Source organism: Diuraphis noxia, unplaced genomic scaffold, assembly GCF_037042655.1.
Source record: "Diuraphis noxia isolate RWA-SAM2 unplaced genomic scaffold, SU_Dnox_SAM2 contig0003, whole genome shotgun sequence".
Taxonomy (NCBI): Eukaryota; Metazoa; Arthropoda; class Insecta; order Hemiptera; family Aphididae; genus Diuraphis; species Diuraphis noxia.
The window spans coordinates 40256475-40272458 of record NW_028301713.1 but is presented as its reverse complement, the minus strand read 5'-3'; the positions used below and the strand labels follow the sequence as shown (position 1 = coordinate 40272458).

Below are 15984 nucleotides of genomic sequence, written 5' to 3'. Positions count from 1 at the left end.
CATATAATATCATTGGATTCAAATTTAATTCCATCCATTACAGTAACCCACTTGTAACCTACTGTACAGCAGAGCGACATCCACGACTTACCCGCCTTTTTATATATTAAAGTAGTAAAATTGTTTTTATATATTATGCTTTGGAATAAGGAATAAAAATGCATATTATCGTTAAAACATTTTTTGAAAATTTCGTTTTTAACGAATTAAATTTTGCAAAAAAAAATATTTTTAAAACTTGAATAGCTTGTGAATGAATGTTCTAGTATTTGGCTTATCTGATTTTATTGTAATTATGTGTTTATACCTGCAGATGACTACCGAATTCAATAATTCGAGATCCTTATTACTTATATAATTTAGTGCTAACAAGATTTCCAAAAGTGTGTCACTGGTGATTATTGAAGATTTTATAAATAGTTTTACTTGAAAATGAAAAATGTAATTTTCGATGATTTTCATTTTAAAAGTTAGTGATAGATTTTTACGACCAAAGGCAAATTATACGTATAATCCATTAACCGAGATGTCATTAATTCCCGTCTAACATCGTGTTATAAAGTGAAATATTAGTCGTTTATGTGTACCCGATATCCTTTTGATGAGTAAATATGTCCCCAACATAATACTATAGTGTAGTTTGAGTGGAAAATAAAATAAAATATAACGTTTAACTAATCGTATCGAAAGTGCTCAACGCATTAACGAACCAACTGGAAAAATACAATTTAATACAGAGACAATGTAACAGAATACATGATGTGATATATGATATGACTATATAGGATTTTAAATTTTTACCGTTTTTTGTAAATTAACAAATCCCTATAATATTATGACGATGATATCACTAAAACGAAAACAGATTATGTTCAGTAGAAAAATTCATTGCATACTGAAATACCAAGCTAAACATTCTAGTAGGAAACTAGACTCGAACGCACAATATTAAAAACTAAAAAAGTTTTGCTGGTAATGAAATTTATTGATAAATTTCAACGTATAAATGTCCATCTTATAAATTTCGAAGATTCCCAAAAATATGTGTATTTTAACATAAATTTTTAGATAAAAAATCAATATTATTTGTAAATTCATTAATGTTCCAATGATACTAATCGTTTAAACATGTTTAAGCACAAAAGTAGTAGCTATTATATTTTTTTCAACAAAATGTTTACTTGGTAGAGCAACTAATGCATACTAACCATATAATAGGTACGTGTTCTGAAAAAAAAAGTTTATCTACAATTAATTCAAACAAACAATAAACGTGTACCTACGGCTTATAACACGACCGTTAAAAACTAAATAAATATAGTAAGTGTCCGGTGATATTTTTTATCCCTTCAAACATTAAAAAAAAAGAAATATATTTAGCAACTAAATAATTGGTAAATTTGTAAAATATATGCACTGTAATATATTCCCAACCCATACATATGTTAATATAGATCGCGTGATCTACGCTTCCCTTGTCTGGCTGTGCCTACATCCATAAGCTTATTATTTTTATTTTTTTATTTATTATATTTTTATTTATATAATATATGAAGAAATATATCTACTCCTTTAAGCCAAGGCTTGTGACGGAGTAGAGAGTTGACAAATGAATAATATAAATATTAAAATGTAAATTGGTGAAATACAAGAAAAACCCTTATTACCTAAATATTAAAGAAAGAAAACTTTCTATGAAAATAATAAATAAACACAGAAAATCTAAAAGCAGTACAAGGAATTGAATTACGCAAAGAATGAAAATAGAATAAAAGTAAACATAAATTGATACATATAAAAATGACGAAAAACAAACTTAAGTCCAGTTCTAAATTTTTCAATCAGAAATTAGTATATTATGTAATTATATTAATTAAAACACTAGATAATATTTGAACTAAAAATAAAATGAAATTTAAATAAATTTAAATTCTAAACAACAATAAAACTATAGAGTCACCAAAATACGGACTATTATGTTATAATAAAGGGGTACCTAGACAAATCGGCGAATAGCCACTTATAAACTTCATTTTCCCATTGACTGCGCCACCCTTTTTTTTTGGATATAGTTGACATCTGGTTGAAATAGGTTGGACCCAAATAATCTACAAAAGATTGCCCAAATGTTTTTTTTGTGTACTTTATTGGTAAATTATAAGCTCTATGTTCTCTTAATTGAGAAAAATCTTATTTATAGTAAATAATATTAATTTTTTTTTGTATAAGTATCTTATCGGAAGAACTCCTAAGTTTGAGTAGTTTACTTTTGATAAACCTACCAAAGATTTTTTGTTTAGTATTATTCTTAGTACACTATTTTGATTCGATTGAAGACATTTTAAATAGTTAATCTTTGACACTTCCCCAAACTAACAAGTCGTACCTACTGAAAAATAGATTGATAAAATGAAAAATAAATGGTAGGTACGTAAAATATTTAAAGACAATATATCTTTAAGTTAGATGAATTTATATAATGAATATCTAAGTTCGCTTACTAAGTTTTCAATATTATCGTCAAAAATAATACCTAAATAACGAATTTTTGATATTTGTTTAATGGTTATACAATTTAACATATTTCAGGTCAATTTATCTTTGAAATTATGAATTACTAAAAGAAAATCTTGGTAAATGGTCTTAATCATTGAAAACTTCATAAATATAGTTTTTTCAAATTAGTTAAAGTTCGTAATAGAGTATCGTGTTGAATAGTATCAAAAGCCTTCGTGAAGCCTATGAAAACAGCAATCGCTTTCAAACCGTTATCTAGAGAATTGTATAAAAATTGAGATACATTATATAATGCATTTTCAGTGCTTAAGCCTGGCTGAAAACCAAATTGATTTTTGGAAAATAAGTTGTTATTTTCAAGATAGGTAATTAGCCTAGACTTAATTATTTTCTCTAATATTTTGGAAAAATTGGATAACATGATATCAGTCTAGAGTTACTTAAAATTTGGTACAGGGATAGAAACCTCAGTTGAGCAATGGTAAATAATATCAGTTTGTAAAACACCAGCGTTTATATGACCAGGTGAGTTAAAATTATCTCTAATGAACGCGTGATCTAAACAAGAATGTTTTTGACCTAGGTACTGGCAATCTTGTATTAACATTAATAAATGAATAGAAACCATACTCCGATAACAGGTCTAAATAGTCATAATTATTAACTGTCTCTGCACCAGTTATGTTAATATTCATGTCCCCAATTACTGCAATTAACCCTGAATTTAAATTGATATTATTTTAGATATATTTTAATAAATTAATGAAGCCATTCTACGGTAATACGACTGTCAGACGAAGAGGATCTATATATATATATTAAGATTATCTACAAATTATTTATAAATCACATTGTTATTACGGTTTAAAACGTTTTTAATTGAAAAGTACACCTATTTATTCTTTTATCTTTAGAACATACATTACAAATAAGTTTAATCCTCAATAGCAACGACCAACTTAAAGTAAGGCCTTGGATAATGGTGAGCCGAAAAGTCAAAAAGTTAATGAAAAGTGGTATATAATGAAAGATCGCCTCATTTTGTAATCAAAACTATATATTTCCTTTTAATCATTAAACAAAACCACTATTTTGTAAATAATTGTTCTTATTAATAATAATCCATGATTATTAAATTTTACTTTACAGTAGCTATGTCGTATTACAGACGTATACCTACAGCCCAACTATTAAAAATGTGCACACAAATTTTTTTTTCCTTTATTATTATATACACAATCTGTACCTCATGGGTACAATAAGAGTATTAGCTGAGATAAATAAAATACATGAATAAGCTTGATAAAAGCAGCCACCCAGTGATGACACTTATAAATTGAGGTTATACATTAATTTATATATATATATATGAATTTATTTATTTGTTTTTTTTTTAAATTATAATATTAAGTTAGCATTACACCAGTTGCGTTTTAAACGCCTTGGAAGATTACCAGGAATAAAATTTGCTGAAAGATCTTTAATTAAAAGATTGGAATGAGTTGCAATCCGATTATGGAATCTTTTGTAATAAGTGACTGCTTCTTCTTTTACAGTTTTGATTTTCAGGTCTGTGTGAAGGGTATGATTAGAAACATAAGATGGGGAGTTTGTTAATTTTCTTAATTCAATATTCTGTAAAGCCTGAATACGATTTGTATTTGATTTTTTTGCATTTCCTCAGAGTTGGAGACCATACGAATAGGTCCAAATGGGTTTGATGAGGGATTTCGCACCCAAAATAAGGACAAATTCAATTTACCTGTAAATTTGAGTCAGTCCAGATTATATTCACGAATAGTATTTACTCGAATACAGAGTGTGCGTGCGTTTGTGTGTGTGTGTGTGTGAGAGAGAGAAAGAGTCAGTGTGTTTGTATACTCCAAGTTTACAAAATTTGTGTTAATTTAAACACACACTACGTGCGAATTAAATCCACCGCAAGAAAGTGGAGTAAATCTCAACTACAGTAAACACTTCTAAATTCCCATATAAATATATTATTCGAATAACACATAAGTGAAGACTACGTTTCGAAATCTAACATAGTAACATGTAAAAGGGCTGAGTGTGAGTCATCAAAAAAAATTGTTTTCAAGTGTTTAACATATTTTATATGTTTATTGTTTTTATAAAAGTGTGTGCGTATGATATGATAGTACCTACACATTACACATCATAAGAACAAAACCTTCGTCGTACTATAGAAATTTTACTAAAATAGTAGGTCAGCATTTCGGTGGTGGATGTTTGTCCATCATCCCTTCATTCCTTCGGACAGGATAGTGTAATTTTACTGTATTCAATTTGAATGCAATGATTGCGTTCGTTAAAAAACAAGTCTGAGCGGACGAGGAAATCTTTTTATTTAATTTTATTCATTTCTATGGTGATAACTGATAAAAAAAGCGTTATAAGAACAGCTTAAGAACAATTTATATAAATAGGTAATTTATAATTAGGAAATATCATAAAAATGAAAAAAAATATAAAATAAAAAGCTCAAAAGTCGCTCAAATGTTTTGAAAATGTTACCATGTCTATGTAAAAATAATATAAGTAAACAACTCAAATTTCTAGTTTTTATGAATGTTTTTAACCGAATTACAACAAAAAAAACTCCCAAAATTAAAAGTCTATAAATAGCTAAAAAAAAAATGGCTATAATTCTCTGAACTTTAAACCGCAAGGAACAAAATCCAAAATACAACAAAAAGATCTCCTGTTATTTTTCATTTGAAGCAATATTTCTGGTAGAAAACGTCGTCCGTAATTATTTAATATTATAAAATCGCGAAATCGTACGTTTTATCTCCTTTAACCGCTTTTATTTCGAGTACCGTTTCAAAAATCGAAAAATGGCCTCTTCAAAGTACCAGCTCAAGAACATTACCTTTCAGAAGAGATGGTAAACTTGATACTTTTGAGCGTGTTTAGAGGGAGAAAAAGTGTTTACAGTATAAAAGAAAAAGAAAAAGATATAAACATGATTGTAAAACCAATACATCCCTCGCTCCGCTCATAATCTAAAATTATGATTACGTCTTTTTGTTGAATATATATATAAATGTTGATAATATTATAGAGTCTATAATATAGACCTTTACTTATTTCGTTTTTTTTTAGACATACGATGTTCTTATATACGTAATATTAAATAAATACATCAGAAGAATGGTATGTCTCATGTTGAAATTATTGTTTTTTTCCTTAACTCACTTTTTCTGGTTTCGTCGGTCGCCGTGGTTTTTACAGAAAGAATAAATTGCTGTCAATAGTAATTTTGGGATGCAAGAGTATACTTTTAAGGAGTCCTAAAAATACCTGTAACATATTACCATGATTGGATTAGGAATCGAATAAAGATGTCATCTCAAATATTACCTTATCAAAATGCACTTATAGTTTTCTATAGATATACTAATAAATGGCAACGAAAATAATTTTATATATATTTTAGAAACTTTAAATTATCGATGATTAATTACAGTGATATTACACAAAATTGTAGATCAAATAAAATGTTCTTCTTCATTTGATCATTCCTGTTTTTATAAGATTAGTTTTGAAAATTAAACATGATTAATATTATCAAATTAAATTTTGAATTTTGAAAATATAGAATGGATAACCTAACCTAACCTATTAGTATTCTCCAAAATCTTGGCCACATTTATACACCAATAGCTTCATGATAATTGTATTATATAGGTATGTTTTTTCTTTCTTTGACTATTATACAATAATACAATAGATATTAAAAGTCAAATATTAAGTTATTCTTGTTAAATGTTTCAATTTCGTTCTAATTGTTAAAAATTTTGAGCTGTTAATAGTAATGGATTTCGATATTACAACTGATAAATATTGATAAAACGGACCTCTTATACTAATATAAGCACTTATTATTCATAATAGCCATAGGCGCATTTAGTAAGGGAGGATTTACGACATTATATAATAGTGAATGGTGCTCCAAAGCATTTGATGATTTAGTTACACTAAAGTAGCTGCCTACACTGTCTTTATACTAGGATCACCAGGGACCGCAATCCTAAAAAATAAAAGTTTTCTTTAAATAATAATAAAAAAAAAATAATTTTAATTTTAAAAGTGACTATTCTTGTAAGCATTCACCTACAGTTAGCTATAAAGCTAAATATTTTTTCTTACGGGTAAGAAAACCAAACCTAATAAAAATACCAATTTATAGTTTATTATTTATTTTTAAATGCATCTTAATTTTAAAATTATTGCATTCAATTTGGTCACAGACACAATATACATACTTACAAATAAATAAACATTCTTCATATTATATATCAAAATTAAAATAAATATATGACGTAATAACTGAACAAAAAATATTATATTCTTACATCAGGCTTGTATCACATAACCACAGTAGGTTCCTCATTAGAATTTAATAACGAAATAAAGATATCAATTTCGAAGAAATTTTGAAACCCACTTTATACATTTATAATCATTACGATTTACGAGTATATATTTACAAAAAAATAAATAGCATATTAATTATATCGATCCAAAATTATTATTTCAAAATCATTCTGTCATGAATTTTATAAAAATGATTTATTGAATAAATTGATTTAAAAATGGACTGGCTGGACTGTTTGTAACAATAATGCTCTAAATAATAGTTATAGCTGTATATATCATTATATGTATAGATATGGTATATATTAAGGAATATGCATCATCTGTTATATTATCACATCATGGTAGTCGTTTTAGTTTGTTGCAATAGATAATAATTTAGTTCAAATGGGTTTTTAGACACTTTCATATTTTATTGGTACGATACGATCATATTATGTAACAAAAATAACTATTCCATTGTTGTTTCATTGACAATTTTATAGTAAACTTAAGTTGTGTAAGTATATTTTTATGTTTAATTATGTATTTGCCAAACCTAATTTCACAAATTTTGAATGATTATTCAAAAAGTGTTATTACTCAGTAATAATAACTAATAGCAATATTATAAAATTCAAACTTCAGATTATGATTTTTTTTTTTTTAATTTTGCAAAAATACCATTGAATGTATCTTAAATCTTCATAGATAAAGATTGATATTATTTTATTCATGCCATACATATATAAGTCAGTTTCAATATATATATACATAAATCTATATATAGTATCAAAGCGTCCCTAGTATTGAATAATAAACTTGCCAATCAGTGACGGAGCAAGAAGGATTTCGTGAGAGAATTGCTTCGTAGATATCATAGAACGGATAGCTACTGAGATAGAGGGTAGGTCTTGTATTATAATATTAGAATACATTATAATGACTCAACAGACAATTTAAATGATTCAAATCAAGCCAAAGAAGAGGTACGAACCAAGTAACAATATAACGTCTTGTCATAATATCGATATATTGTGTTTCTAAAAATTTGGTGCTGTTGCCAATATTTTTGATACAAATAAAATATATTGTTAATATTTTGGTGAATATTGGTTAGTTACAAATATTTCTAGTTCAATTTTTTGTATAATATTATATGATTATTTATAAATAACAACTATAAAAGATTCTACAGTGACTGATAAAATCAAATTTGAATAACTTTTATCATTTTGTGCTCATAATTGAATTTAAATAACCAGATTATAACTTTGTAGTCTGTACCTATATATTATTTGGATAATAAGATTTATAGCTCAATTATAGTTTTTACGTTTTTGTATGCGTCCTCTGATAAATTATTTAAATTTATTTTTATTCAAATTCTAAAATATATAGGCGCTATAAGTTAACAACTTGTACCAAAACCAATTCACAAAGGTATATTACTAATAGGTTTATTTTAGGAGCAATATTACTTAATTTTATTGTAGTTTTTGAATTTTAACAGTTATTTTCTAGAAATCTAAAAGTGTTTATCGCTAATTTAGAAAGACAGTTATATACTTAAATTTGCTTAAAAACTGAACTAGACTACCTATTGGATAAACCCTGACTGTATGTTGCATACAAAATGGACGAACCGTGTTTTCTCACTTTCTGTGAAGCTCATTATATATGCTGTATACATACAATGTATATTATTTAGTATAACATAAATATACTGTCTGAAATTGTATTAGTTTTTATTTTTTGAATTTAGTTCATTGATATTATAATAGGCATGTATCTTATTAATTTAACTTGCGTTATGTATATTAATTATATAAAATCATTCACAACTTAAATAAAAGTTCAAATGTCAAAAGTTGATATTCATATTTTATCATTCAGTTGTTTACGAATAAAGGATGTGGGTGATTACATATTGCACGCCATTATTATGCTTTAATCAGACTATTTTAACTTACTGTAGTGATGAAATTTATTATTTACTAATTCAATTTGTATTGTAATATGTAATAATAAAAAAAATTAAAAGAAGTTTAAAAGAATATAATATGTACGTGTGTGTATTTTTTCTATTTAACTAAACCATCGACAACTATGGCCATCATCAACATTTTGTAGGTGGGTTACGATTAGTTTTAGAAACACATATGTATGTGGGGCGAAGATTTGTCACTAAAAACCAAAAAGCCCAGGTGGTTACCTATCCAAGAACTAGTAATGCCGGACGATGCTTGATCGCAGAATAGATTAGTGATACACAAGACCCTAATATAATACTATTAAAAACTTAAAACGATTAGGTTACCTTTTCAGATTGTTGTAACCTGTAATACAAACTCGCTGTTCAATTTATTGAAAATTATTAATATATATTACTACCTGATAATATTCGTAAGAACGCTATTTCGTCTTAATTATATATTGATGAGAAATAAAAAATGAAAAATCTTCGTTAACATCGAAAACTGATAAATCGTTTTTTTAAATGCTTTTATCAAAGCACTTTTTGATTGTCATCAGATGGACATACTGAAAAATCAATAACGATAATAACCTATATAACGACAGCAAATCAATGATATATATAATATAATAAACAGCTAAATGAATTTTGTGAAATTTGAAGAACTTTGTCAACTTATTTAACAGAATATTATGTTAATAATAATATTATTATCATACAATTTATAACGAAATTTTATTTTAAAATTTATTATATTTATATATTATTATATCAAGTAAAATTTAAAATTACGATTATATAGTATATCAATTATATTTTTCATAAATGAAAAATAGTATAAATATAAATAATTGATTAATTACACATACTAATTTTCATTGGCCATAACTAAAATCAACAGTAGATAACAATAATAATTACAAAGACACACAGATCCATTTGACAGATTAATAAATTAGCGATCGTTAAGTTTGGACAACGCTTTAAAAAAAATGCATCATGAATGATAATTTTTTTATTCTGTTATTACCTTAATTATGAAAATATTATATATAAATAGAGAGAAAAGTACAAAAAGAGAAAAAAAGAGAGAGATAAAAAAATATCATTCATATAATTAATTTCACAGAGCTGTTCACTATTTTACAATAAAGAAAAAAGAATACAAAAGACAACGATGCAATTATAGCTATGGTTTTGTTGATGAAAAATGCATATTATGGTTATTTTTTGAATATGGCCTAAGTAGAAAGTAGGAAATGCTTAATGGGATTTTTTGTAGTTCTAACGTTCCGGATTTTCATTTTTTTTTTAAATATTTTTTATCTGAATGATATATATACATTTTTATTTGTTAATTTTAGAAGATCACGCATGAGCCATATAAATATTATTTTTTTTGGAGGTGTTCATTTTGTTTGAAATGTCTCATTTTTTTAAACCTTTTATCCGGAAACAGTAGCGTACTTACTTGGACATCGTTTTGAGTTAATATAATTCATATAGGTACCTAATAAAACATTACATTATTTTAATTAATAATTATACGATCACGCAAATATTGATTTCAATTAATCTAATAATATTATCGTAATGTGTATAAATAAGTACAATCAACGATATCATTACAATGAATTTAATGAGGTAAATCAAACAATGTAAAATAATAATAATGGAATATGCAGCGTCAAAGTATATTAAGATTTGAAGTAAAAAATGTAGGTATTTATAAAACTAAAATGTATAATTAACATTAAGAAATAATCCAAAGATATTCTATTAAAATAATTGAGTTGTTAGGTTTTAGTATAATGTGTAAATATAATTAAAACTTTAAAAACACGTTAAAGTTAAAACTCAAATCATAAAAACATTCATAAAAATGCACATTGATAGTATAGTAGGTTTCGAGTATATCTCGTCATTGAGTTGGTTAATTATGAATTATGGATATGTTAAATGTTGTTTATATTATGATACAAGTCCGTAGCTAAGAATTTTCTATGAGGAGGGTTCATAGCTCTTTCATACTGTCTCTTAAAAGAATTTCCTGGTAACCACATAGTAAAATGCATTCAATGATTGGAATTAATTTGTCTCTATTTTGTTTTATTACTTGAACTCTTATCAATTATCACAATGCACTACAGGCACTATACTATAAATTTACAATAACTTTATATTAAATATTTATTCAGTTAAAAAAAATAAACATTTTAAATTTTAGAATATGTTAGATATTTTTAAATTTTCTACTTTGCTAAAGTGGAAGTTTGTAGTTCCTAAACTCTCCCTATAGCTACGGCCCTGTTATGATAAATCATTTAATATATCTACTAAAAACGAGATTCAAAAGATGTTTTATAATACATATATAATATATATTATTATGTACCTACCATCGATCTATGATTTATTTTTATACAAATTGAACATTGAATACATTTTTGACAAAAGCATCGCATTTATTATATTTTTAACTATTATAATATTATTATAGTGGGTGGAGTGGCCGAGCGGACTAAGGCATCGGATGCGACGCAAGCAGTCGCCGGTTAGAATCTCGGTCACGGGCGGCATCGCTCTTTGGGCATTTCGCGATGTCTGGAGAGAGAGGCCGCCGGCCCCCAACCGGGCATGGCAGAAACCCACGGGTGCCCATTCAAAATTCTGCCAAAAAAACCCACGAGCTAAAAACCTTACAGTACCTTCCCCTACAGTTCCCCAGGCTAATGACCTCAGTTGTCGAAGCCCTAACCATAAAAAAAAAAATTTTATTATACCATACATCATTAATAATATTGTTATTATATATATTATAAGTCAACACCTAGAGCAGTGTGATTAGGTTCTGGTATACATAGATAGCTGGAAATTAGTCTAAATATTTGTTAAATTCTAATGTGTAAATATAAAAAATAATAATAATATATATTATACATAATACACAATATCAAAAGGTTTCTAAGTCCTAATACTGAAATTGAATATATCAGTTAGATCTATTTTCATATCAGACCGTTATGTAAACTTTATGGATTACATTTTTAACATTGAAAAATTGTAATAAAAATTGTATTAATTTTTGTCGTTAAATAAGTCTGTCATTTCATTTTCACTTTTATTATACTGCAACCAATTCCAATAATATATTTTTTCATTGATCGAATTATGTTATAAAAATGAACTTTTTTTTAAACCAGATACTTAAGACGTTATGCTATAAGCATGGGGTTTTTTTTTAAGTAAAAGAAAAGATGAATTCAAATGAGCATTATAACTTGAAATATTAAAATACACTTTTTCGTATTTTCAGTACTTATTATAAATTATAATGATGTCAATAATAAATTGAAAATAATTGTCATCGTGTTTCACTGCGTTGAATTCGATATTTTGACTGTAATTATCATTTGTATTTATAACGAAGTTTCTGGAAAGGACTCATATAGTCGTATATACAATAAATCACGACAATAATTCGCGTGGTAAGAATAATATTGCGTATACTGTTCAGAATACTTACTTCTAATACTTTTAGAAAAATGGAATTTTATTAATATTTTACAAAAACAGTGATTTGCGATCTATAATTTTGACTCGTATTGTAGGTATTATTTGTCCACGTTGAAATATTGTCATGTCTAGTGATCGCCGAACCGCCTACTAACATCTTGTGTTATCGGTGGACACATAAAAACGACTTTTTAAGACTTTCTCGAGAGGAAAAAATATTTTACCAACTAACTAAAACTTGCAAATTTGTGTTTATAACACCAGTGAACTCGGCGTGATATATTATATTAGGCCCCAGGGCCACATTTTATTCGTGGCACCTGCTACTTCAAAATGCTTAAGTCGTCTGAAACGATTTTCCCAAATTTATTATAATATAAAAAGTTATTTGTTATTAAACGTTTTTATAAACATATAATCAACTTAATGTGGAGAATAGTTCAAAACTTCAGTACGCTTCATGAGGCATTAATCTAAATGTTGTTTTTTTTTTTTTAGAGAGAGAGAGAGTACCAAACCATAAACTAAAAGTGCGTTTCTAATGGAATATTATTCATTATATAAAATAATATATTATGAGAATCAACTCTGCAATGGCAACTGAAATCGTTACATCTTATTTATCATATTTTATTGAATACGGCTTTTGTTCGATGTAAACTGTTTAAATCTGGTTGAAATATTTCTACACAAAACGACAATAATGAACTTAAATAAAATTTGACAGCTGTGGAAGTGGTAATGGTGCCCTTTTCGATGCGATTACTGTTATATTTTAATTTAATTCGTCACTTCATTTAAATATATAATATTATACACTGGCTTTGCATATTGTTTATAACATAACGTATATTTCAATTAAAACCAAAAACCATGTATTCTCAAAATTAACATATTTTTACACAATAATAGTAACAGCTAAAATAATTTATAAACGCGAAAAATATAACAATAAATAATAGTTGTGGTTCAACTAAAATTATTATTTTTTTTTTATTTCATACATTTTTATTTAAATGTGATTTTCAGTTAAACTTGAATAATAATTGTTTGACCCGTGAAAATAATACATGTAACTATATAAAAAATAAAAAATAAGTCTCTAGATTTTAAGAATAAATGACATCATTTTCTACGTTTGAATAGTTGTGTTATTATTTCATTTTGAAACTAGTAAAAATGTTTACTATGATGTTGTTTATGAACTTGTGATCGAATCATAATTTTTTTTTACATAAAAATAAGTTCAGACGTTTAATATTTAGTTAGTTACAATAATTTTATAATTTGTACATTTATAACATTCAGAAAATCGAAATGGCAGTGAAAATCATACTGGTATCTCGTGAACCGATAAACCAGAATTAATATCAGAATATAATAAATAAAAAAATATTAAAGCTACCGTTTTATTATAGGACGGAAATGACAAATACATTAATCATGTACCGCCTATAGCTAGTTATTGAGACGTCAAAATTCGTAAAATAAAAGTAGCCACAAATAAAAAAGAGAGCGGACAAGAACACTTAAAACGAACCGCCTCAACAAATTATACGAATACGATTGGATAGGTATAGAAAATGGTGAAGTTTTCGATCAATTACCAGACCGAATTCCATTCGAACGGCAATCGATTACAATCAAAATACAGGGTCGTCCAATATCACGATTTCATCCCAGAAACTAATAGGTATTATCAGGTAGTTACAAATTTAAATCATCAAAACTACACGATAGAATAGTTTTTTTTTTTTTAATGAGAGATTAAAAATTATTCATATATATTAAAATAGTGAAAATAATAGCTTTATTTTCAATAAAATATAGTAACATATTTAGAATACAATAAGCTTTTCTAGGGTTAAGTTTATATGAAATTTATAATAAAATATATTATTGTACATGTGGATAAAATTTGTTTTTGAAATAAAAATATATAGGTATACCTACCAGTATTAATTTATTAAAATAAAGGGATTGCTCTAAACATGAGAGTAGGTTATGTGTGATTATGCCCTCGATAATACGAGTATATGTTTTTATAGTCACTCTACGTGGCTCTGGATGCTGTAAACTCGCAAAAAAAACTTGTATACGTATAAAAGTTAATAATTTTATAAATCATGTAATTACATAATATTTTGGATGTATATAATAATTATTTTTTTTTTATTAGCTTCGAGTATAAAAACTATTACAGTTCAACGATTATAATAAAATGCTTATACATAATAGCGATGTTAAGATAAAGAGAAATAATTATCGGTGAATATGATATAATTGGTAATGAGGCTAATGAGATAGAGCAAAATAAACTTTGGAATGGGTTACTTTTGCAGTACGCTATCGGTTTTGAGTAGGCATATCCATACACAATTATAAAATATTTAATGTTATTGCTAAAATAACATACACTCTTCGTTCATGGCTTATTTTGAACTTTGATTTTATTTTAGGTACCTACTCTATAATCGCCCGTGCAACTTATAAATCCCAGTTATGCCATTAAATATAGTGCGTATTAATATGACAATATATTTTAAGTTATTTAAATATATGTATTAATTCATTTAGGTCGTATCATAATATTAGCTATTAGATCGTATTATACCTATACAGATGTTAGCTTTATGTCACTGTTATAATATATAGCGATACGCGCAAATAATACGACGTAATGTGGTGTTGCTTATAAAATGTTGTATTACGTATATTTACACTAAATGCATCGGTTTGAACAGCATGACGATAAATTATACAGTGTCGTGTTCACGCAAAAAACACCGTAGAAAATTGTTAATAGTGTTCATATATATTCTAATAATTAACGTTTACGCCCGTAGATGTGCGTGTTACCGCGTCGTACCTATAAGCACACACACACACACACACACACACACACACACACACACACACACACACACACACACACACACACACACACACACACACACACAAGGATACTGCAGTTGTAGTAGGCGTGGTTGTTATTTAACTATAATGTGCCCCCAACTCCACCTACAAAATAACACCAACAAACCCTTCGGTAATGCGATACAATATAATAATATATCTGCGCAACACGGTGATTAAACGAAATGAAAACCAATTACGGAATTTATCATTAATTACACCTGTCGGATAATTGCTGCCTGTTGTGTCGTGATGACGGTGGTCATAAACTGCGTCGATAATATTATACTATATTATAATGGAAACACTGTGGCAATTAGTTCAAAAATTATGCACCGTACGCGATAAACAATATATTATTACTTCCTTGACATCGGTACGAAAACCGCGTGGCTCATTAGTTGAAATATTAAGTGAGCCAAAATTAAAACTCGACAACATTTTGCAGCAGTGTATGATAAATGTTTTGACCATAACAATCCACGTCAAGGGACGGGGGAGCACAAGAAGTTAACTATAGGTCTTTAAATAAATAATTATGAGTTTGACCAGACAGTATAAATGCACATGAATAAGAAGATAATATGTGCCGGACATCCTTACGAAAAAACACAGGTGTGTGGACACTTTTATGAAATGCATTACTTATATTTTTAGATTCTGAGCGGAGCGATGAA

The 15984-nt window shown here is 27.0% G+C and overlaps 1 protein-coding gene across 3 annotated transcripts in view; it reads right to left on the bottom strand.

Moving 5' to 3' along the window:
• The window catches only part of CngA (Cyclic nucleotide-gated ion channel subunit A), a 187432-nt gene that overhangs the window by 143130 nt on the left and 28318 nt on the right, over positions 1-15984 (bottom strand). The window contains exon 1 of one of the 3 annotated variants that reach the window (XM_089223065.1): positions 5737-5754. The exons of the other annotated variants lie outside the window; for them this stretch is intronic. The gene's annotated coding sequence lies outside the window, so the exon portion shown is untranslated. Of the gene's footprint in view, positions 1-5736; positions 5755-15984 lie in introns of those variants that run through there. 3 annotated transcript variants of the gene reach the window in all.